Raw genomic sequence first — 27077 nt, 5'->3', positions numbered from 1 at the left:
ATCCACACGAACAAGATGTGTTCTCTAACACACAAGGATGGAGAAGAGAGTACCACAAGTGTACTAGCACTCTCTAGGGCTCTCGGGTAGGATTGGAAGACGAAGAAAAGAAAAGAAGAGAACACACTCCTCTAAAATCTCTATGTGACTTTCACAAACCTTTCTTCTTGGATTAGATTCACTCTCCTTTCTTCTCCCTTGCTTGAAACCCACGACCAAGAGAAGAGAAGGAGCAAGAAGAGAGCTTAGGAGGAGGAAGATCACTTGAATAAGAGTTACTCTTGCAAAAATGAAACTCTTTTAATCTAATTAAGTGGTTTGTAACCTCCATGGGATACCAAGAGTCACAACTCTTGGTAACTCCCATGAGGTGTCACTTCACTTAAGTAACCATGATGATGTGGAGCATCATCATTGGTCCACTTAATGCCAACTCACCAATGAGGTGGCATAAAGTCAAGTCAAACTTGACTCTTCATCTTCCTCTCAAGTCAAGTCAAACTTGACTTAATCTCTCTCATGGTTGATCTAATCCAACCATTTAATTCAAGCCAATTTAATATAATGAATCTAATTCATTTAATTAAATTGATTCAATGAGTGATAATCTAAATTAGACTCATTGAACGCATGAATCAACTTGAGTCCAACTCAATTAGCCCAATTAGGATTACTCTTAATCCAATTTGATTCTTCAAATGAATCTAATCCTCTTGGTTCATCATATGAACCTAATCTCCATCCACTTGTTCTTTGTGTGTGACCCAATAGGTTCTTGTAACGTTGGCAATGCCCCTAAACTCATATAGAAACATAAGTAATGAGCGATATCTAGCAATACATCATTACTACCCAAGTTACAAGAATGTTGAGATCCAACATCACCTTTTGACTACTAATTGTGACTTCTCACAATATATGACAAGTGTCCTTCTATCCTAGATATCTAGATTGATTAATGTGAGGCATAGACCGTGTCATCCTCTAATCAATCTAAATCTTGAACTCCAAGTAGACTCACTCAATCAAATGAGCTCAATATCCCATATTGACTCATTTGGGCATGGCCATTCACTTCGTGGTCTCACTCTATCAAGAATACCGATGTCTTTCCCGTCATATAGGAGGGATAGATCCCATCTACATCACTCACATCCCTCCGCATAATTTGTTACATACCCAGTAATCGCCTTTATAGTCCACCCAGTTACGGGTGACGTTTGACGAAACTAAAGTACATAACTCCTTATGTAGGGAACCATGGTGACTTCAGGTCTAAGGACTAGTAGTCATACTAATAGCCACATGAGAAAGTATATGACACTCATATAACGATCCATGATACTTTCTCATGGCGGGTCATTCAGTATACATTCTCCAATGCATACCCATGTGTCAACTTGATATCTCTATATCCATGACTTGTGAGATCAAGTCATCGAGTTGACCTACTTGCTAGTCTTATTGCATTAACATTGTCCCTGAATGTTAATACTCGACTAGGAATGATTAAGAGTAGTATTCCCCATATCATCTCACTATCGGTTCAACTAACCGATTGATATAGGTGAGAACCTTCTACTCAAGGACGTTATTATACTTAGTTTATTTGGCACCAATACAAGTAAGTATAATAACCAAAAATAAAATGCCTTTATTTATATAGAATATGATACAACAAGTCCAAAATACAATCATCAAATGATTGGCTCTAGGGCTCTAGCTAACAATCTCCGACTAGCACTAGTGTCAATCAGTGTAGGCTCTAAGCCCCAATGACCAAGTGTGACCATCATGCTTCCTCTATGACAAAGCCTTGGTCAAGGGATCTACGATGTTAGCCTCTGTAGGTACTCTGAAAATCTTCACATCTCCTCTCTCGATGATCTCTCGAATGAGATGGAAGTGCCGTATTATGTGTTTGGTCCGCTGGTGTGAGCGAGGTTCCTTCGCCTGTGCTATAGCTCCATTGTTGTCACAATAGAGCTCAATGGGGTCAGCAATGCTAGGAACCACCCCAAGTTCAGTGATGAACTTGCGAATCCAAACTGCCTCCTTTGCTGCCTCTGATGCGGTAATATACTCGGCCTCTGTCGTAGAATCAGCTACTGCGTCCTGCTTCGAACTCTTCCAGCTCACAGCACTACCATTAATGCAAAACACGAACCCCGACTGCGATCTATAGTCATCCTGGTCGGTCTGGAAGCTAGCATCACTATAACCCTTTACAACTAGCTCATCATTACCTCCATATATCAAGAAATATTCTTTAGTCTTTCTTAAATACTTAAGAATATTCTTGACCGCTATCCAGTGACTTTCACCTGGATCTGACCGGTATCTGCTCGTCATGCTCAAAGCATACGAGACATCAGGTCGAGTACATAACATGGCGTACATGATCAATCCTATGGCTGAGGCATAAGGGATCTGATCCATGCGGTCTCTCTCCTCTCTAGAAGAGGGACCTTGAGTCTTCGAAAGACTCATGCCATGTGACATCGGCAGAAATCCCTTCTTTGAGTTCTGCATGGCAAACCGAAGGAGTACCTTGTCAATGTATGTACTCTGACTTAGGCCAAGTAATCTCTTAGATTTATCTCTATAGATCTGTATCCCTAGAATGCGGAATGCCTCACCTAAGTCCTTCATTGAGAAGCAACTCCCTAGCCATGTCTTGACAGACTGAAGCATAGGGATGTCCTTCCCAATGAACAGTGTGTCATCCACATACAATATGAGGAAGACAACTATGTCCCCTACAACCTTCTTGTAGACACAAGGTTCATCTTCGTTCTTGATGAAACCAAACTGTTTGATTGCATCATCGAATCGAAGATTCCAGCTCCGAGAATCTTGCTTTAGTCCATAAATGGACCTATGCAGCTTGCATACTCTGCTAGTATGCTATGGATCTACAAAACCCTCAGGTTGTGTCATGTACACATCCTCGAGTAAGTTTCCATTTAGAAACGCGGTTTTGACATCCATCTGCCATATCTCATAGTCATGGTAGGTTACAATAGCAAGCATGATCCGAATGGACTTAAACATCGCTACTGGAGAAAAGGTCTCATCATAGTCAATACCATGAATCTGCTTGAAACCTTTAGCAACCAAGCGACCCTTATAGATAAGTCCATCCATGTCAGTCTTTCTCTTAAAGACCCACTTACACCCAATGGGTTTTACCCCTTCAGGTGGATCAACCAAAGTCCATACTTGGTTGGTGTACATGGATTCTATCTCGGATCTCATGGCTTCTAACCATTTCTCGGAATCTGGTCTCATCACAGTTTCCTGATAGATGGTAGGCTCATCCTCTATGAGCATAACGTCATCATGGTCAGACAAGAGAAATGAGTATCTCTCAGGCTGACGACGTACCCTATCAGACCTGCGAAGACGTATGTCTACTTGAACTGGTTGTTGTTCCTCTACTCTTTGCGGAACATCATCATCCACAACACTTTTTGGTTCCAATTCAATTTCCATCGAGGCATCAGTGCTATTGTTCGCATCTTGAACTTCTTCAAGATCGAACGCGCTCCCACTAGTCTTTCTAGAAACAAAGTCCCTTTCTAGAAAGACCCCAGTCTTTGCCACAACTACCTTGTGCTAACTGGGAATATAGAAGTAATATCCCTTAGTTTCCTTGGGATATCCAATAAAGTAGCACTTGTCGGATTTGGGTCCTAATTTGTCTGAGACTTGACGTCGAATGTAAGCCTCACAACCCCAAATCCTCATGAAAGACTCCTGGGCATCTCTCCCAGTCCATATCCTATATGGTGTCTTTATCACGACCTTGGATGGAACTCAGTTGAGTATAAAAGCTGTCGTGTCTAGAGCATAGCCCCAAAGGTATATCGGAAGATCTGTGTAACTCATCATAGATCGTACCATATCTAATAGGGTACGATTCCTCCTTTCGGATACACCATTCCACTATGGTGTTCCAGGAGGAGTGAGTTGAGATAGAATACCATACTCAGCTAGGTAGTCACGAAACTCATGGCTATGGTATTCTCCACCTCAATCGGATCAAATTATCTTAATACTCTTGCCAAGCTGGTTCTGTACTTCATTCTTGAATTCTTTGAACTTTTCAAAGGATTCAGACTTATGTGTCATCAAGTACACATAACCATATCTACTGAAGTCATCAGTAAATGTGATGAAGTATCTATAACCGCCTCTAGCAGTAACATTGAAAGGGCCATATACATCACTATGTATGAGTCCTAACAAATCAGTTGCTCTCTCGCTATGCCCACTAAAGGGAGTCTTGGTCATCTTGCGTCGTAGGCATGACTCGTATATCTCATATGATTCAAAATCAAATGAGTCCAGCAAACCATCCTTATGGAGCTAGGATAAGCGCTTGTCATTTATATGACGTAAGCGAAAGTGCCAGAGATAGGTTTGGTTCAGGTCATTTGACTTGAACCTCTTGATATTTATGTTATAGATAGGGCTCTCAAGGTCTAGAATATAGAGTCCGTTTATCAGAGGTGCACTACAATAGAACATTTCGTTTAAATAAACGGAACAACATTTGTTCTTTATTATAAACGAAAAACCTTTCTTGTCAAAACAAGAAACAGATATAATGTTCTTAGTTAAAGCTGGCATATAACAACAATCATCAAATTCTAATACAAGCCCAGAGGGCAGAGATAGATGGTAAGTTCCTACAGCAATAGCAGCAACCCGTGCTCCATTGCCTACTCGTAGGTCTATCTCACCCTTTGTCAATGCCCTGCTATTTCTCAGCGCTTGTATATTAGTACAAATGTGCGAAGCACATCCGGTATCTAATACCCACGATGAAGAAATAGAGAGGTTGACTTCTATAACATGTATACCTGAAGTAGAAATCTTATTTCTCTTCTTCGTAAGATCTTCCAGGTATTCTTTAGAGTTCCTCTTCCAGTGCCTTGCTTGTCCTTGATATAGGTGACAAAGATGTTCAACCATATCGTAAGCGCCCATCAACTCATGTTGCTTCTGAAGCTCAGAGTTCATGGTCGCGAGCATAAGACAGGACACATCTAATGCGTCATCTTGATGCTTCTTGTTAGCATCTCGGTCTGCTCGCGTGGCAGTGGCAGGAGGAGCCTCCGGAATGGGCTGCTCCAGAACGTTCATGTGAGGACTATTCTCAGGTTCCTGTACCAGTCCAGGAAATTTGCTCTGTTGAGCTTGTCCTTCTTAAGGGCAGATCGCAGAGAGAAGGTGTTCGTATTCGACGTCATGGTAATCTACAACAGAAATAAATGTAGAAATAAATATCATATTCTTAATCATTTATTTAGGCCTTTAACTAAATGATGCTCCCACTGAATTCTATAATTCATGTGGGAGAAGATCCACATCATACTAACCCTTGAGTTAGCTTTGGCTAATACGCCCAAGACTTAGTATGATCGGTAGGTAACGATTACCAATTACATCTCTATGCAACTCTTGTTTATAGGATCAAAATCCGCATTTATATTAAAACTCGAGTTAGCTTTAGCTAATACGCCCGAGAGTTAATATATATGTGATTTTGACATATCTTTCCAACCGTTGGAAGAATGCCTATAGTTATACTCGATCCAATTGAGGTAACTAGGAATACTCAATCTAATTGAGTTGTACTCACCCATGCGTTGATAGGCGGGCCCAAGATTGTCCCTTCGTACCCTACCAAGATAGTATATGTTGCTCTGCTTTGGCAGATTCAACAGCAACATGCGATCGAGGTAGTGGTAGGTATCACGGCATGGTAGGCATTAGAGTTGACGTGATTTAGATCTAATCTAAATGATGATGCGTATCAAATACTTGATTTAGATCTAATCTAATCGTGGGGTGCATCATGTGCACGATTTAGATCTAATCTAATCGCTAGGCACTAATTAACTACTTAATTAAACATGCATCACATACATATAAGCAATTAATTAAATTATTTTGTGATTGTGTCATGGCCCTACTACGATCTTCTCAAGCCAATGAGAAGATCGGATGGTCAAACTAAGGTCAACAGCTTCTCAAGCTTCTTCCTTTGACCACCTTGTGTTGCTCACGCCCTCCTCGTAACTCCGTCTCATGTGGACCTTCCACCGCTTCAAAATTACATTACAATTTTGAAACTCAAGTTACATTCGAGTATAAATACAACCAGAATATAAGAGAAAGGCACAACGCGCAGGTCATGAAAATAAAATAAAATAAAATAAATACAGCACGCACATCACATAACCGCATGCAGGCCGTATTATGAATTACAACACATTTCCAAATCCAATTTGGGTCGTTTAGGCCATGACTATCACAAAATTAATATATAATTTAAAATTATATATTTCTACAATTTTCTGTAAATTTTTTATAATTTTACAGATTTTATAAATAAATTTTTCCCGGCGGTCCCGATTAGCGATTTCGGGCGCAATTGCGGAGCAAAATCCCCTTGCAGGGTTAGGGGTAGTACCCCTACCCGCGATCTAACCATCGCGAGTTGCTCCTAAGCGATCCAAGAGTGCCTTAGCCCGCTGTCCCAAAAAATTTTGGGGTGAAACTTTGCCGTTTTGGAAAATTCTTCTCGGTAGTCGAAGCCTACAAGTGCCGAAACACTTGTGCTTCGCTTCTACGAGAAAAATACCCATAAAAACTCTAAAAACCATAAAATTACAGAATATCACAGAACTGAATTTTTGTCATAAAAACAAAAACTAAACTCGTATAAGCTCCGCACGTGGCTCTGATACCACTGTTGGGTTTTTCGGGCCGCGAAAATCGCTTTTTCGCGTCGCGAAAACCCCGAAACCCCCTAGCCATTGGATCCGTGCGAAGAAAAATTTCGAAAATATGAGTATGAGTTTCAAACTATGATCTACAGTAGATCTACAAAGGGAAAAACATTTTATACCTTCGATGCGTGCCCTTCGCGAATCCCGCTCGTCCAAGGTACGCCGGATCTCGTGATTGTCAACGTAGACAATCCTCTAGAAGTATCCACATGAACAAGATGTGTTCTCTAACACACAAGGATGGAGAAGAGAGCACCACAAGTGTGCTAGCACTCTCTAGGGCTCTCGGGTAGAATTGGAAGACAAAGAAAAGAAAAGAAGAGAACACACTCCTCTAAAATCTCTATGTAACTTTCACTAACCTTTCTTCTTGGATTAGATTCACTCTCCTTTCTTCTCCCTTGCTTGAAACCCACGACCAAGAGAAGAGAAGGAGCAAGAAGAGAGCTTAGGAGGAGGAAGATCACTTGAATAAGAGTTACTCTTGCAAAAATGAAGCTCTTTTCATCTAATTAAGTGGTTTGTAACCTCCATGGGATACCAAGAGTCACAACTCTTGGTAACTCCCATGAGGTGTCACTTCACTTAAGTAACCATGATGATGTGGAGCATCATCATTGGTCCACTTAATGCCAACTCACCAATGAGGTGGCATAAAGTCAAGTCAAACTTGACTCTTCATCTTCCTCTCAAGTCAAGTCAAACTTGACTTAATCTCTCTCATGGTTGATCTAATCTAACCATTTAATTCAAGCCAATTTAATATAATGAATCTAATTCATTTAATTAAATTGATTCATTGAGTGATAATCTAAATTAAACTCATTGAACACATGAATCAACTTGAGTCCAACTCAATTAGCCCAATTAGGATTACTCTTAATCCAATTTGATTCATCAAATGAATCTAATCCTCTTGGTTCATCATATGAATCTAATCTCCATCCACTTGTTCTTTGTGTGTGACCCAATAGGTTCTTGTAACGTTGGCAATGCCCCTAAACTCATTTAGAAACATAAGTAATGAGCGATATCTAGTAATACATCATTACTACCCAAGTTACAAGAATGTTGAGATCCAACATCACCTTGTGACTACTAATTGTGACTCCTCACAATATATGACAAGTGTCCTTCTATCCTAGATATCTAGATTGATTAATGTGAGGCATAGACCGTGTCATCCTCTAATCAATCTAAATCTTGAACTCCAAGTAGACTCACTCAATCAAATGAGCTCAATATCTCATATTGACTCATTTGGGCATGGCCATGCACTTCGTGGTCTCACTCTATCAAGAATACCGATGTCTCTCCCATCATATAGGAGGGATAGATCCCATCTACATCACTCACATCCCTCCGCATAATTTGTTACATACCCAGTAATCGTCTTTATAGTCCACCCAGTTACGGGTGACGTTTGACGAAACTAAATTACATAACTCCTTATGTAGGGAACCATGGTGACTTCAGGTCTAAGGACTAGTAGTCATACTAATAGCCACATGAGAAAGTATATGACACTCATATAACGATCCATGATACTTTCTCATGGCGGGTCATTCAGTATACATTCTCCAATGCATACCCATGTGTCAACTTGATATCTCTATATCCATGACTTGTGAGATCAAGTCATCGAGTTGACCTACATGCTAGTCTTATTGCATTAACATTGTCCCTGAATGTTAATACTTAACTAGAAATGATTAAGAGTAGTATTCCCTATATCATCTCACTATCGGTTCAACTAACCGATTGATATAGGTGAGAACCTTCTACTCAAGGATGTTATTATACTTAGTTTATTTGACACCAATACAAGTAAGTATAATAACCAAAAACCAAATGCCTTTATTTATATAAAATATGATACAACAAGTCTAAAATACAATCATCAAATGATTGGCTCTAGGGCTCTAGCTAACATGCCCGAGTTGCTTAGTATGTTGTGAACTGCTGAGCTGAACCTTAAGAAGGCTAAGCTCAACACTGTTCTGATGGTTCAGAAACATAAGGGCAAGGGCAAGCCCAAAGGCAAGGGAAAGTCCCAAGCCAAGGGCAAAGGCAAGGCACTGAAGCATAAAGGTGGGGTCACCAAGGATGCTACCTGCTTCCACTGCGGTCAGACCGGACACTGGAAGAGGAACTGCAAGGTATACTTGGAGGATCTTAAGAAGAAGCGAAGTGAGACTTCCACTTCAGGTATATATGTTATAGAAGTCAATCTATCTATTTCTACATCATGGGTATTAGATACTGGATGTGCTTCTCACATATGTACTGATGTGCAGGCGCTGAGAAATAGCAGGGCATTGACAAAGGGCGAGGTGGACCTACGAGTAGGCAATGGAGCACGGGTTGCTGCTGTTGTTGTAGGGACTTACTTTCTATCTCTGCCCTCTGGGCTTGTACTAGAGTTAGTCGATTGTTGTTATGTGCCTGCATTAACTAAAAACATTATATCAGTTTCTTGTTTGGACAAGAAAGGTTTCTCGTTTACAATAAAGAACAAATGTTGTTCCGTCTATTTAAACGATATGTTCTATTGTAGTGCACCTCTGATAAACGGACTCTATATTCTAGACCTTGAGAGCCCTATCTTTAACATAAAAACCAAGAGGTTCAAGTCAAATGACATGAACCAAACCTACCTCTAGCACTGTCGCTTAGGTCATATAAATGACAAGTGCTTATCCCAGCTCCATAAGGATGATTTGCTGGACTCATTTGATTTTGAATCATATGTGATATGTGAGTTATGCCTACGAGGCAAGATGACCAAGACTCCCTTTAGTGGGCACAGTGAAAGAGTGACTGATTTGTTAGGACTCATACATAGTGATGTATGTGGCCCTTTCAATATCGCAGCTAGAGGAGGTTATAGGTACTTCATCACATTTTTTGATGACTTCAGTAAATATGGTTATGTGTACTTGATAACACATAAGTCTGAATCCTTTGAAAAGTTTAAAGAATTCAAGAATGAAGTACAGAACCAGCTTGGCAAGAGTATTAAGATACTTCGATCAGATCGAGGTGGAGAATACCTTAGCCATGAGTTTCGTGACTACCTAGCTGAGTGTGGGTTCTATCCCAACTCACTCCTCCTGGAACACCACAGTGGAATGGTGTATCCGAAAGGAGGAATCGTACCCTATTAGATATGGTACGATCTATGATTAGTCACACAGATCTTCCGACATACCATTGGGGCTATGCTTTAGACACGGCAACTTTTATACTCAACCGAGTTCCATCCAAGGCCGTGATAAAGACACCATATAGGATATGGACTAGGAGAGATGCCCAGGTGTCTTTCATAAGGATTTGGGGTTGTGAGGCTTACGTTCGACGTCAAGTCTCAGACAAATTAGGACCCAAATCCGACAAGTGCTATTTCATTGGATATCCCAAAGAAACTAAGGGATATTACTTCTACATTCCCAGTCAGCACAAGGTAGTTGTGGCAAAGACTGGGGTCTTTCTAGAAAGGGACTTTGTTTCTAGAAAGACTAGTGAGAGCACGTTCGATCTTGAAGAAGTTCAAGAAGCGAACAATAGTACTGATGCCTCGATGGAAGTTGAACTAGAACCACAAAGTGTTGTGGATGATGTTGTTCCAAAAAGAGTTGAGGAACAACAACCAGTTCAAGTAGACATACCTCTTCGCAGGTCTGATAAGGTACTTCGTCAGCCTGAGACATACTTATTTCTCTTGTCTGACCATGATGACATTGTGCTCATAGAGGATGAGCCTACCACCTATCAGGAAGCTGTGATGAGACCAGATTCCGAGAAATGGCTAGAGGCCATGAGATCCGAGATGGAATCCATGTACACCAACCAAGTATGGACTTTGGTTGATCCACTTGAAGGGGTAAAACCCATTGGGTCTAAGTGGGTCTTTAAGAGAAAGACTAACATGGATGGACTTATTTATAAGGGTCGCTTGGTAGCTAAAGGTTTCAATCAGATTCATGGTATTGACTATGATGAAACCTTTTCTCCAGTAGCGATGTTTAAGTCCATTCGGATCATGCTTGCTATTGCAGCATACCACGATTACGAGATCTGGCAGATGGATGTCAAAACCGCGTTTCTGAATGGAAACCTACTCGAGGATGTGTACATGACACAACCTGAGGGTTTTGTAGATCCACGGCATACTAGCAGAGTATGCAAGCTGCATAGGTCCATTTATGGACTAAAGCAAGCTTCTCGGAGCTGGAATCTTTGATTCGATGATGCAATCAAACAGTTTGGTTTCATCAAGAACGAAGATGAACCTTGTGTCTAGAAGAAGGTTGTAGGGGACATAGTTGTCTTCCTCATATTGTATGTGGATGACATATTGCTCATTGGGAAAAACATCCCTTTGCTACAGTCTTCCAAGACTTGGCTAGGGACTTGTTTCTCAATGAAGGACTTAGGTGAAGCATCCCGCATTCTAGGGATATAGATCTATAGAGATAGATCTAAGAGATTGCTTGGCCTATGTCAGAGTACATACATTGACAAGGTACTCCTTCGGTTTGCTATGCAGAACTCCAAGAAGGGATTTCTGTCGATGTCACATGGCGTGAGTCTTTCGAAGACTCAAGGTCCCTCTTCTAGAGAGGAGAGAAACCGCATGGATCAGATCCTTTATGCCTCAGCCATAGGATCGATCATGTACGCCATGCTATGTACTCGACCTGATGTCTCGTATGCTTTGAGCATGACGAGCAGAAACCAGTCAGATCCAGGTGAAAGTCACTGGATAGTGGTCAAGAATATTCTTAAGTACTTAAGAAGGACTAAAGAATATTTTTTGATATATGGAGGCAATGATGAGCTAGCTGTAAAGGGTTACAGTGATGCCAGCTTCCAGACCGATCAGGATGATTACCGATCACAGTCAGGTTTCGTATTTTGCATTAATGGTGGTGCTGTCAGCTGGAAGAGTTCGAAGCAGGACACAATAGCTGATTTTACAACAGAAGCCGAGTACATTGCTGCATCAGAGGCAGCAAATGAGGCAGTTTGGATTCACAAGTTCATCAATGAACTTGGGGTGGTTCCTAGCATTGTTGACCCCATTGAGCTCTATTGTGACAACAATGGAGCTATAGCACAGGCGAAGGAACCTTGCTCACACCAGCGGACCAAACACATACTACGGTGCTTCCATCTTATTCGAGAGATCATCAAGAGAGGAGATGTGAAGATTTGCAGAGTACCTACAGAGGCTAACATCGCAGATCGCTTGACCAAGGCTTTGGCACAGAGGAAGCATGATGGTCACACTAGGTCATTGGGGCTTAGAGCCTACACTGATTGGCATTAGTGCTAGTGGGAGATTGTTAGCTAGAGCCCTAGAGCCAATCATTTGATGATTGTATTTTGAACTTATTGTATTATATTCTATATAAATAAAGGCATTTGGTTTTTGGTTATTAAACTTACTTGTATTGGTGCCAAATAAACTAAGTATAATAACGTCATTGAGTAGAAGGTTCTTACCTATATCAATCGATTGGTTGAATCGATAGTGAGATGATATAGGGAACACTACTCTTAATCATTCCTAGTCGAGTATTAACATTCAAGGACAATGTTAATGCAATAAGACTAGTATGTTGGTCAACTTGATGACTTGATCTTACAAGTCATGGATATAGAGATATCAAGTTGACACATGGGTATACATTTGAGAATGTATACTGAATGACCCGCCATGAGAAAGTATCATGGATCGTTATATGAATGTCATATACTTTCTCATGTGGCTATTAGTATGACTACTAGTCCTTAGACCTGAAGTCACCATGGATCCCTACATAAGGAGTTATGTACTTTGGTTTCGTCAAACGTCACCCGTAACTGGGTGGACTATAAAGGCGATTACTGGGTATGTAATGAATTATGCAGAGGGATGTGAGTGATGTAGATGGGATCTATCCCTCCTATATGACGGGAGTGACATCGATATTCTTGATAGAGTGAGACCATGAAGTGCATGGTCATGCCCAAATGAGTCAATATAGGATATTGAGCTCATTTGATTTAGTGAGTCTACTTGGAGTTCAAGATTTAGATTGATTAGAGGATGACACGGTCTATGCCTCATATTGATCAATCTAGATGTCTAGGATAGAAGGACACTTGTCATATATTGTGAGGAGTCACAATTAGTAGTCACAAGGTGATGTTGGATCTCAACATTCTTGTAACTTGGGTAGTAATGATGTGTTGCTAGATACCGCTCATTACTTATGCTCCTAAATGGGTTTAGGTGCATTGCCAACGTTACAAGAACCTATAGGGTCACACACTAAGGACAATTAGTGTTAGAGTGTATACTAAAAGCCTAGCTTTTGGTATAAACATTTATCTAGAAATAAGAATCACATTGGTCAAATGTCTACATTTGTGATAAATGTAGTTGTTCAATTAATTTATATTGTAGATAACATGGTGTGTGGTGTCACACACAGAGGATCATGTTATCAGTACCTTATAAATTATAAACAGTAGCTCACGACCAAAATGGAAAGGAACAAACCATTAGAAGGTCGTAGTGTAATTAGGTATCAGTTTATCTTGACTGTATAATTACACTAGTACACTTAGAGTGTATTGAGTAGGACCATTTGAGGTCGTTTCTTTTATACTGATTTTATAAAGAAACAAAGACCTCGGTTATTATGGAAGTGTGTGCTCTTAATCCTAATATAATAACAAGCACATATATTTGATATTTATTTCTTTAATTTATCAATGGGTGAGATTTAGTTCGATGAATCAATAAGCCCGATAAGTTGGGAAATGGTATCACTTATAGTGTGTGTTGTTGATTATAGAAGGAAACTGTGTCCTAGAGATACTAGGTTGATAATGTCCTCAAGAGGAGCTCATAAGGATTGTCATGTTAAACCCTGCAGGTGGACCTAGTCCGACATGATGATAAGGTTGAGTGGTACTACTCTTGGACTAAGATATTAATTAAGTGAGTTATCAGTAACTTACTTAATTAGTGGACATTTGTTATCTTAAACACAGGGAGACTAACACACTCATAATAAGAAGGAGCCCAAAATGTAATTTGGGATTGGTGCGGTAGTTCAATAATAGTTCTCTAGTGGAATGAATTATTATTGATAAAATTAAGTTGTGTGTTCGGGGCGAACACGGGATGCTTAATTTTATCGGGAGACCAAAACCAATTCCTCCTCTCGGTCCCTATCGTAGCCTCTAGTATATAGAGATTTATACCCACCGCATACCCACCTTCTTACCCATCCAATGGGGCTGGCCAAGCTAGCTTGGAACCTAAGCTAGGGCCGGCCAAGACCAAGTGGATGAGCCATGAAGGTGGCCGGCCAAAGCTTGGGTCCCAAGCTTAGGTGGCCGGCCACTAGAATATTAAAAAGGATTTTTATTAAAATTATTTCTTATGTGGATATCATGTTTTTAAAAGAGAGTTAAAAAATTAAAAATTTCCTTTTATAACTTTCTACAAAAGATTAAGAGAAGAGATTAATCTCTTTCCTTATTTGTAGTTTAAAAGGATGGTTTTAATTTTTGGTAAAAACTTTCCTTATTTGTAAATCATCTACATGATTAAAAGAGAGTTTAAAATTTGAAATCTTTCCTTATTTGTTGATTAAAGGAGGATTTTAAATTTTAAGAAAACTTTCCTTTTTAAACATGTTCATGATTTAAAAGAGAGTTTAAAAATTAAATATTCTCTTTTATAAGTTTCTACAAAAGATTAAGAAAAGATTTGATATCTTTCCTTATTTGTAGATTGAAAGAGATTTTAATTTTATAACTTTCTTTTATCCACATGTTTAAAAGAAAGATTTTAATTTATTAAATTTCCTTTTATAAACCAATCATGAAGGGATAAAATTATTGGAGAAATTTTTATAAATTTCGAAATAAATTAGGAAGTTTTAATTCTTGTTTAATTAAAACTCTCCTTGATTTGAGGAAATAAGTGGCCGGCCATGTTTTAGTGAGAAGGAAAATTATTTTAATTAAAATAAAATTTTCCTTTTCATGGCAAAAGAATTAAGGAAGTTTTTATTAAAATTTCCTTATTTGCCAAGACCAAGGATTATAAAAGAGGAGGTAGAGGAGCCTTCAAGGGTGAACAACCTCTATTATTTTCTCCCTCTTTTCTTCCTTGGTGTGGCCGGCCTCCTTCCTTTCTCTTCTCTCCATCTTGTGGCCGGACCTCTCTTCCTCCTTGAAGATCAAGTGGTGGCCGGATTTTAGCTTGGAGAAGAAGGAGAGAAAGCTTACATCCCTTGGAGCTTGATTGATGGAAAAAGATCTTCATCTCTTGGAAGCATAGTGCTTGGCCGAAACTTGAAGAAAGGAGAAGAAGGTGCTTTGGTGGTTTCTCATCTCAGAAGATCGTTGCCCACACAACGTCCGAGGTTAATTAGAAGAGGAATACGGTAGAAGATCAAGAGGTTTTTCTATAAGGTATAACTAGTAATTTTTCTTTCCGCATCATACTAGTTATTTATGGAAATAATACCAAATACAAGAGGCTTACGATTCTAGTATTTCGAATATGTTTTTCGAAGTTGTGTTCTTTTATTTTTCTTTTCCTTGTGATTTGATTGTTCCTTTTGGTTGACCTAAAGTTATTTTAGGAAATTAAATATTAGCTTTCCATAAAAGGTTTTGTCTAGTCGGTGGTGGTTGTTCCCATATCCAAGAAGGCCATGTGCCTCGCCACGTCAGTACTGGGAACCAATTATGGAAATTAATATTTAATGGAATTAATAACTTAGGTGATTTGGATCAAACGTGTTAAGTTCCGCAGGAGATCCAAGTCTAAACCTTAAAGAACAAATAGATTAAGTTTTGGATCAAACGTGTTAAGTTCCGCAGGCGATCCAAAATTTAATTTAAAAGAACACATGGTAGCTAGGAAAAGGTTCAGACCTTTGTACAAAATTTTTGTACAGTGGAACCTCTAGGTTTTCCGAGTAGCAACCAACAATTAGATGGAGATTAGGTTCATATGATGAACCAAGAGGATTAGATTCATTTGATGAATCAAATTGGATTAAGAGTAATCCAAATTGGGCTAATTGAGTTGGACTCAAGTTGATTCATGTATTCAATGAGTCTAATTTAGATTATGACTCATTAAATCAACTTAATTTAATGAATTAGATTCATTATATTAAGTTGGCTTGAATCAAATGGTTAGATTTGATCAACCATGGAAGAGATTTGATCAAGTTTGACTTGACTTGAGAGGAAGAGGAAGAGTCAAGTTTGACTTAACTAATTGCCACATCATTAGTGAGATGGCAAGATGTGGACCAATGATGATGCTCCACATCATCATGGTGTGCCACCTCATGGAGGTTACAAGCCTCCTTTCTCATTAATGTGGCCGGCCACATTAAATGAGTGGGAGTTACTCATGTGGCCGGCCACACAAGAGGATGAATGGGAATGAATTTTCATTCAAGACAAATTCACTCCATCTTCTTCCTCTCAAGCTCTCCCTCTCCCTCTTCTCCTCTCTTGCCGTGACCTATCAAGGTGCTAGCACACCTTCATTTAGGTCTTTCTCCACCTAATTAGTTCGTGTGGATACTTGTAGAGGAGTATCTATTTTGATACTCTTGAGATCCGGCACCGTTTGGACGAGCGGGAACGCGAAGGGCTTCGTTTCAAAGGTATAACCCTTTTTCATGTAGATCTAGGAGTAGATCTTGGTAGAAACTTGTATTCGTAGTTTTTTGAAATTTTTCTTTGCACGGATCCGTTGGCTTTGGGGCTTTCGGGGTTTCCGCGACGCGAAAACACGGTTTTCACGGCCCGAAAAACCCATCAAAAGGGACTTGGAAAATTTATGTAAATGGGTCTTCTACCAGACAAGGTGTTGAATTGAGAAGCGCTAGAGGGGGGATGGATAGCGCTTGTGGCTTTCACTCATTTCGGAATCGTAAAACTCGAATAACGCAGCGGAATAAAATAAACGACAAACACAGAAAGACACAGATTGTTTACTTGGTTCGGAGACTGTGGCGACTCCTACTCCAAGGCCCACGCTCGTTGAGCGTTTACGTTGGGCAACAACTATAATTTCATTAAAAGTGTTTACAAGATGAAGTACAGTAATTAACAAGAAACAACTAAATTATACCAATGGCAATAGAAAATTGAAGATCCTGAGCTCTGGGTCGTCGGCGTCAAGTTGTGGCTTTATCAGAAGGTCTCGTAAGCAGCTTGTTGCACAAGGATGGTTTGGAAGTTAATGTCTTCGGTCACTGCTTGAGATGTCCTTTTATTGGACGTTTAAGGCGCCTCCAATGCTAGCCCAAGGTGCCTCAAACCCAATTCTTATCCCGGATAGAACGCTGAGATGAGCTTCGGATCGCTACCTCTTATTTGCCTGGAGGCGCCTTCAACGCCACTCCAAGGCGCCTCTAAGCCGCGGTCCAAGGCGCCTTCAGTCCCCTTGAAGGCGCCTCTAGCTCCTCTGCACAGCTGGCTTCGGCTTGCACCCGAGGCGCCTCCAAGCTCCATGGAGGCGCCTCGGACACTGTTCATCCGAGGTGAAGTGTGCTCTTTTATCCTTGCACAATGTGTTAGTCCACAAAATACACATATACCCTGCAAGACAAAGTTATCTCACATAAATATGATAAGAAAGGTGTTTGACAGTCAATTGACTGTCCGGGTCTGACTTCGGATTTCCAACCGAAAACCCTAGGTCGACCTGATGCCTACTGTTCCCTCTGTGGGGAACGCGTCCTCACCTACTCCTCTCAGGAGAGTTACCTATTGCTAGTGCGATTCTCCAGATCGACTGGACTTTTGCTCAGTGCTCGATGCTTCCGGACTTTCTACTGGACGCCCGCTCCCCGACCCGTCCAGTCTTCCACCTAGTTCGCGACACCAGGACTTTCCACCTAGGGTTACCACCCCCTAGGACTTTTGCCTGAAACCTTCGACCCACCAAGACTTTCCGCATAGGGTTACCACCCCTTATGACCTAGGGTTACCACCCCTAGGGTTTTCCACCTACCTAACCTCAGTTAGGACTTTTGCCTAAGTACACTTAGAACTTTCCTGTAAGCTCATTCAGACTGTTAAATCACAATATAACTTTAACTTTGAATCCTTTTCCATTATCAAAACACTGGTTTGATCGTCGGATGCTTCCAACACCAACAATCTCTCTTTTTTTTATTATAACAACTTAAATTCAAAGTTAAGTAAAACAAGCATAAATGAACGAATGTAACAATAAACATAAGCAAGCTTTTTAAGTAAAAAGTTCAAGTAAGAACTTAAGCAAGCTAAATGTCTAAGGCTCCCCCTTAATAAGAGCTCTCCTTTTCTTAACCTTAATTTGAATTTTTCCTACTCTCCCCCTTTGCCTGAGCTATCAAAAAACTTTTGTAGGGAAAAGACAATATGAGAGAACTAAGTTTTTAAAACCAATAAATAAAGTTTTAAAAAAAAAAAACTTTTAAAACAACATTTTAAAACAACTTGTAAGCGAAATTTGCTAAGTAAACACTTGTTTTTGAAGTAAACAAGTAGGAGAAATATTTTAAAAACGAAGTTGGTTTTAAGAAAAGTTTAGTAATTTAGCTAAAAAGATTTTTCTTGAACTGAAAGATAGCTAAATTGAAATTTCTTTAGTTTTGAACAACTCCTTTTACTTAGCCAAAATTTGTGCAAATTGCGGTTAAATTTTGAAAAATTAAAACAAATGATTTTCGAGAGGCATGTTTTGAAAATAGTAAGTTTAAGTTTTGCAATTAAGAATGAATTAGCTAGTTTCGAAAGGCTTTGTTGAAAAATATTTCGTTAAAATTTTTTTAACATCTTTTAAAAGACATTAATTTCGAAAAGCTTTTCGAACATTTTTTAAACGCTTAAAAAAGAAGTAAACTGAGACTTTTTGAAGATGTCTATAGAAGTCATAAAATATTTCGACGAATAAGGAATTTTAAATTAAAGGCAAATTTAAGAACCTAATGTCCAAGCATGAGTTAAGTTAAATGGATTAACCAATTTCCTTTGGTGCAAGCATGAGTCAACTTGAAATTTTAATATCCTTAACCAACTGTCTAACCTTTAGCTGCTGGTTGAATACCTAGAGGGAAGCAGTTTTTTACTTGGTTAGTCAAGTTAAGTTAGTAATCCAGTTAGATTTGACTAAGGCTGGATCACTTAACTTGATTACTGTAATGTTGGTTTTTTAACGCCCAGGCTCACTATGATGCACAGAAATAAGCATTCTGGAGTCCAGGCTGTACCCTATGCATCTCACGCCGTTCTAAGTTTCTTTCAAACACAAGCAAGTTAATCCTAAGGTGTTTGTGAGATGCTCTGGCTGAAACTAGGGGAACATGATTTCTAAGGGGAAGATCCTAGGTTGAGTCCAAATTTTGAAAAACTAATAAGATTGGGATTTTGAAAACATTATTTTTTCTAGAATTTTAAAAGATAATTTTAAGCAATTTTGAAGACCAATTTTAAAAATAAATGTAAGAAATTGGTTTGAAAGTCAAGATCTATTCTACCCAACACATTCCTATGTGTGCAGAATTAAGCAAATAAAAGTAAAAGACTGGTAAGCAGAAATAAGTAGAGTAACTGAATCCTACTAAGCACAAGTTCATCTAGACTAGGAAATGAAAGTGTCTGTGTCCAAAATCCAAGATAGCATCAATGAGGAGGATCATCAGCTGGAGGGTCAACAGCTGGAGGTGGTGTAAGGGGTTGCTCAGGTGCAGGTTGTCCCTGCTGACGTATCTCATCCCGGAGAGAGGCAAATCTGGTAGCTATCTCGGATCGGAGGGACTGAACAACCCGTCGCGTCTTAATGGACTGAACCTCGAGAAGAGCGAGTATGTCCTCGACGGAGAGTGGTGCCGAAGTCGAAGGCCCAACTAACGTGGAAGGCTCGACGGAGGTGGAAGGTAATGGATCTCCGAATAACTCCTCGGCTAAGAAGTCGGTCCACTCCTCTCCCTCGCCTAGGACAATGTCGGGAGGTGCATCCTCGGCCTCTGGATCAATCAGAGCAGCGGCTAGCTGTGGTCGACCCCTCCAGGCTAGAATCCCCTCAATGGTGACGTGAACACGGGCTAATTTAAGATTGCGCTGCCCAAACTCGTCATATAGGGTAAGAGGGATAACTGCCCCTCTGGTCGTGTCTATCCTAAGGGTCGAAAAGATATAGGTCAAAACATGACAGTAGAGCATATGGACTACATGGGATGTGATTATACTAGATGCATCACTAATGTTCTGGAACATATGTAATGCGATGTCTATATCTAAACGGTGACTCAAGGCATACAAAAGGAATGAATGCCAGGGTCGCATCTTCGGGACGTCCCGAGATGAGATCAGTAAGATACAGGCTGTCAGGACTCTATACATAACATAGTTCTGAACCCTAAGAGAGATTGACTTGAACTCAGTCAAGCCAAGTGGTCTCTCCTCCCTGAAAAAATACATATAGATGGTATCTAATGTAATATGGGAGTAGGGATTGCCAAATGGTAGATCCCTACTAGGGTAGCATAGAAAGGGGCATGTAGATGCCCTAAGGTCTAAACTAGTGCGGATGAGTGAGGGGGTAAACTGGATGTCTGTCCCACCAACTCTGGTAGAATAGGTACTATCATCAACCTTTTCGAGGTTGTGATAGAACTGTGCACATAAATCATGATTTACTGCATTATTGTAGTAAACCTGTCTACCGAGTTGGTAGTACTCTATCATCTGAACTGATGGGTGACAAAACTGATAAAAAAATGACCTTCTTAGGTACCAAGGTTTAATGGGGTCAAATGTGTATCTAGCAAAGTTAATCCTATACTGTTCTGAGGGGAATCTAAGATCCGTGGATGGGGTTCTAGCCGGAGTAGGATCAACATTGCAACGTTTCCTAGAAGGCATTGCTAGGTGTAGAAAGGGAAGAGTTGGGTTGAAGGCGTCTTGGTTGATGGATTAGAGGCGATATCGGCACGGGAAACTTGTGGAGAAATTCGGCAAAAGACGAACAGAAGGCTTTCTGTTCGTGGAGAAAACTTCGGGTTTAAGGCGCCTTGGTTGCGTGTTAAGGCACCTTAAACAGGTTCTTCGAGGCGCCTTATATGCGTGTTAGGGAGCCTTAAACGGAGTCGGCCGGAGTTTTCCCGCCACTGTCGAGGGCGCCTCCCTTGTGTGGGAGGCGCCTCATATTGGCCTTAAACTTTTTTTTTATTTTGAATGATGAACTTTTTGAAATTAACAAATTCAATTAATTTATTTTGAAAAAAAATTAGGTTTACTTAATTTTGAAAAAGTTAATTAATTTTGAAAAATATAAAGTTAATTAAATTTGAAAAAAATATTAAGTTAATTATATTTGAAAAATATTAAGTTAATTAAATTTGAAAAATATTAAGTTGATTAAATTTAAAAAATATTAAGTTAAAAATATTAAGTTAATTAAATTTTAAAAATATTAAGTTAATTAAATTTTAAAAATATTAAGTTAATTAAATTTGAAAAATATTAAGTTAATTAAATTTGATAAATAATAAGTTAATTGAATTTTGAAAAATGTTAAGTTAATTGAATTTTGAAAAATATTAAGTTAATTGAATTTTGAAAGATATTAAGTTAATTGAATTTTGAAAAAATAATAAGTTAATTGAATTTTGAAAAATAATAAGTTAATTAAATTTTGAAAAATATTAAGTTAATTAAATTTGAAAAATATTTAAGTTAATTAAATTTAATTTAATCTAATTTTAATTTAATTTTAATTTTATTTTAATTTTATTTTAAATTTAAATTTCATTTAGTTTTTTTAATTTAATTTAATTTTAATTTTAATTTTAATTTAATTTAATTTAATTTAATTTAATTTAATTTTTATTTAATTAAAATTTTATTTAAGTTTTGTCCTTAGTCATCTCACCCGATCTAGATTTTTCAATCATGGGATCCTATAATTTTGTGAAATGAATTGGTTTTATTATAGGGTTTGGTTTAACTTTGTGTTAGATTTAGGTTTAGCTTTGAGCTCAACAAATAGACATTCTTTGGATAAACTTCTAGGCTATAGTGAGTCACTTGGACATCATTAAAGTAACTATGCCTTCAAGGTTTTCCAAATAGTCCTATCCACTGAACTTAGTACAAAACCTTGGTCTAACTTGTTAGGATCCATAAAGGGTAGCTTCAGTCAGTTCCACTTAGCCAAATGCACCAGGTCAAAGTCATATCTTCCTAGACATGCATAGACTAAGCTTTCCTAATGTACTATCATCCAATACTTTACCAGTACCGTGGGTCAAGTTAAACTTAGCCCTTTTTTTATTCTAGCCCTAATTACCCTGCCGGGTAGGTTGCGTTTGGTTACCCTATCGGGTAGATTCCTTTTGGAGGTGCCAGCTATTCTGGAGCCTCCATTATTGATTTTCCTTTTAACTCATTTTTAAAGTTTTAATTTTGAATTATATTCCTTGAAATTTTTTTGTTAAGATAGTTTTTATTTATTTATTTAATTATTTATTAGTTAAGATAATTTTTCTTTTTGCTCCCCCTGGATCATAACCTCGATAAGGTTTATCAAGGTAATGCACTTGATCCTTGGGGACCCAATACTTACCAAGTTCAACTTGATTGACCAAGTTGGACTTGGGTACCCATGCTTGGACTAGTTTACTATTTGGTCTGTTGACTGAGGATAGATAGGATTGATATTTCTTCTTGGTTTTGAAACCTAGACCAGTTTTATTGTAAATGACTCTTTGTGTCCCAAGAATTAGGTCAAGGTTCTTGGACCCCAAAGAAAACCGTTCTAAGGTCTTCTCCAAATCCTTGACCTGAGTTTTCAAACTAGAAATTTCTTCCTCAAGCTTTTGGACTTAAGTTGAATTTCCAGTCTGAACTAGGTCAGGCAAGGTTTTGGAGTTAGTCACTTCTTTAAGGATTGTTATTTCCTTTAGAAGTGACTTGACCCGAATGTTTGATTTTAATAATTTGCGTAATAAATAATTAACTAAATTATTTAATCGTGGAATACTTATAGTGGTGTCAGGCCCTTCGGAAATGGATACGGATCCGTGGCTTCTTTCCGATTCAGCTTTCGATTCGCTCTCGCTCTTGGAGACATTGATTTGATCCCGGGCCATCAGTGCGAGGAGGCTCGTCTGGTTGAGCTCGTTGTCGGTATCTTCTTCTGAAGATTCCTCAAAAGTTGCTTTCAGCACCTTCTTCTTTCTCTGCTTCTTTACTTCCTTTTGATTAGGGGTAGTTGGCCTTGATGTGTCCTTTCTGATTGCAATTGTAGAAAATTACCTCAAACTTGACTTTTGAGCTTAGTTGAGTCTCCTTAGATTGTACTGCCTTCTTTAGGTCTCTCTTGTTGAAACCCTTCTTTTTGTTGTACAGTTTCTTCACAAGGTTCACAAGTTCTGTTGTTAGTTCGTCGTCTTCATCGTCTGAGTCGGGTTCTTCTTTCGACTCTAGTTCAGTTCTTCGCCGTGTTCTTGGTTCACGTGTTCTGCTTGTACCTGCAATCAAAGCAATGCCTTTCTCAGTTGGTTGTGCATTAGTCTGCTCATGTAGTTCGAATTTAGAAAACAACTCATCTAGTCTAATGGAAGATAAGTCCTTGGAGACTTTGTAAGCATCAACCATTGATGCCCACAATGTACTCCTCGGAAATGCGTTGAGAGCGTACCTTATGATGTCTCTGTTTGTTAGTTAGAGCCCTAGAGCCAATCATTTGATGATTGTATGGACTCATTGTATCATATTCTTGTATATTAATAAAGACATTTGTTTGGTTATTATACTTATTTATATTAGTGCCAAATAAACTAAGTATAATAGCGTCCTTGAGTAGAAGGTTCTTACCTATATCAATCGATTGGTTGAATCGATAGTGAGATGATATAGGGAAAACTACTCTAAATCATTCCTAGTCGAGTATTAACATTCAGGGACAATGTTAATACAATAAGACTAGCATGTAGGTCAGCTCGATGACTTGATCTCACAAGTCATGGATATAGAGATATCAAGCTGACACATGGGTATGCATTAGAGAATGTATACTGAATGACCCGCCATGAGAAAGTATCATGGATCGATATATGAGTGTCATATACTTTCTCATGTGGCTATTAGTATGACTACTAGTCCTTAGACCTGAAGTCACCATGGATCCCTACATAAGGAGTTATGTACTTTGGTTTCGTCAAACGTCACCCGTAACTGGGTGGACTATAAAGGTGATTACTGGGTATATAACGAATTATGTAGAGAGATGTGAGTGATGTAGATGGGAGCTATCCCTCCCATATGACGGGAGCGACATCGGTATTCTTGATAGAGTGAGACCACTAAGTGCATGACCATGCCCAAATGAGTCAACATTAGATGTTGAGCTCATTTGATCGAGTGAGTCTACTTGGAGTTCAAGATTTAGATTGATTAGAGGATGACACGGTCTATGCCTCATATTGATCAATCTAGATGTCTAGGATAGAAGGACAATGTCTCATATATTGTGAGGAGTCACAATTAGTAGTCACAAGGTGACGTTGGATCTCGACATTCTTGTAACTTGGGTAGTAATGATGTGTTGCTAGATACCGCTCATTACTTATGCTCCTAAATGGGTTTAGGGCATTGCCAACGTTACAAGAACCTATAGGGTCACACACTTAGGACAATTAGATGGAGATTAGGTTCATATGATGAACCAAGAGGATTAGATTCATTTGATGAATCAAATTGGATTAAGAGTAATCCTAATCGGGCTAACTTGAGTTCGACTCAAGTTGATTCATGTGTTCAATGAGTCTAATTTAGATTTTGACTCATTGAATCAATTTAATTTAATGAATTTGATTCATTATATTAAGTTGGCTCGAATCTAATGGTTAGATTAGATCAACCATGGTAGAGATTGAGTCAAGTTTGACTTGACTTGAGAAGGAAGACCAAAGGTCAATTTTGACTTGACATTTTGCCACCTCATTGGTGAGTTGGCATTAGGTGGACCAATAATGATGTTCCACATCATCATGGGTGCCACCTCATGGAAGTTACAAAGACATTCTCTTTAATGGCTTCATATTAATTGCAATTAATGCAATTATTTGGGAGTTTTTTTGAGAGTGGCCGGCCACTTTATGTTGGTGTGGGAATTCATTTTTCCATTCAAGTGGTGTAACTCCTTCTTCTTCCTTGTATTCTCTCCTTGCTCTCCCTCCTCTTCCTTGCCGTGACCTATCAAGGTGCTAGCACACCTTTGTTTAGGTTTTCTCCATCAAGAATTGTTCGTGTGGATACTTCTAGAGGACCGACGCTTGACGGTCTAGAGATCCGGCAACTTCTTGGACGAGCGGGAACTAGAAAGGGCACGCTTCAAGGTATATTCTTAACACATAGATCTAGGAGTAGATCTAAAAGGTTTTTCAAATTCGTACTCGTATTTATTTTTGTTTTTCCTTGCACGGATCCGTTGGCCTTGGGTGATTCGGGGTTTCCGCGACGCGAAAAGCGGTTTTCGCGGCCCGAAAAACCCAACAGTAGTATCAGAGCCACGTGCAAGGCTTGTACGAGTTTAGTTTTATTTTTTTGAAAAATAAAAGATTCTGTGATTTTCTGTAAAATTTAAGTTTTTATAGTTTTTATGGGTAATTTTTAAGTAGAAGCGAAGCACAAGTATCTCGGCACTTGTAGGCTTCGGCTACCGGGAAGTTTTTCCTTAAACGGCTTCGTTTTGCCTCAAATCAGTTTGGGACAGCGGGCTTGGGTGCCATTAGATCGCAAAGGAGCAACTCACGATGGTTAGATCGTGGGTAGGGGTACTGCCCCTAACCCCGCAAGGGGATTTGCTCCGCGGTTGCACCCGAAATCGCTAAAAACGAACCCGCCGGGAAGATTTTTTTCGAAACGGCAATGTCTCGACCCAAATCATTTTGGGACAGCGAGTTTGGGCGCTGTTGGATCGCAAAGGAACCCTCACGATGGTTAGATCGCGGGTAGGGGCGCTGCCCCTGGCCCCGCAAGGGGATCCGTTCCGCGATTGCGCCCAAAACCGCTAAACGGGACCGCCGGCAAATTTTACTCGTAAAAATTGTAAAACTTATTTTTAAAATTATATAAAATTATGAAAATATATAATTTTGAACTATATATTAATTTTGTGATAGTCATGGCCCAAAAACCCAATATGATTGGTTGTGTTGTAATTCATAATACGGCATGAGTGCCGTTATGTGTTTGCGAGTGTTGTATTATATTCGCGACCTGCACGTCGTGCCTTCTCTTATAATCTTGTTGTAAATTAGATTTAGACTCGAATGTAACTCGAGTTTCAAATTGTAATGTACAAATTGGAGCGGTGGAGGGTCCACACGAGACGGAGTTCCGAGGCGGGCACGAGCAACACAAGGTGGTCAAAGGGAGGAGCTTGGAGAAGCTGTTGATCTAGGTTGACCAATCAATCTTCTCATTGGCTTGAGAAGATCGTAGTAGGGCCATGACTAAATCACAAATAGATTAATTAATTACTTGTGTATGTGATGCATATTTAATAAGTAGTTAATTAATTAGTACCTTACGATTAGATTAGATCTAAGTCGTGCACATGATGCACCCTTGCGATTAGATTAGATCTAAGTCGTGCACAAGATGCATCCTTTTCGATTAGATTAGATCTCAATCGACTCAACTCTAATGCCTAACCGTGCCGTGATATCTATCACTACCTCGATCACATGTATTGTTGAATCTGCCAAAGCAGAGCAATACATATTATCTTGGTAGGGTACGGAGGGACAATCTTAGTCCCGCCTATCAACGCATGGGTAAATACAAACTCAATTAGATTGAGTATTCCTAGTTGCTCGGTTAGATCGAGTCAACTATAGGCATTCTTCCAACGGTTGGAAAAGATAGGTCAAAATCACATCTATATTAACTCTCGGGCGTTTTAGCCAAAGCTAACTCGAGTTTTAATATAAATGCGGATATTGATTTTATAAACAAGAGTTGCATAGAGATGTAATTGGTAATCATTACCTACCGATCATACTAAGCCTTGGGCGTATTAGCCAAATCTAACTCAAGGGTTAGTATGATGTGGATCTTGTCCCACAAGAATTATAGAATTCAGTGGGAGCATCATTGTAACACCCCTAGAAAGCCTAGATAAAGTAAGGGCAATGAGAGTACGAATGTAATGAAAAGAATGTGTAGATAGTCTACGTT

The sequence above is a fragment of the Zingiber officinale genome, chromosome 8A (genome assembly GCF_018446385.1).
Source record: "Zingiber officinale cultivar Zhangliang chromosome 8A, Zo_v1.1, whole genome shotgun sequence".
In the NCBI taxonomy this organism is placed as follows: Eukaryota; Viridiplantae; Streptophyta; class Magnoliopsida; order Zingiberales; family Zingiberaceae; genus Zingiber; species Zingiber officinale.
The sequence above is the reverse complement of the archived record's forward strand: the minus strand, read 5'-3'. Positions refer to the sequence as shown.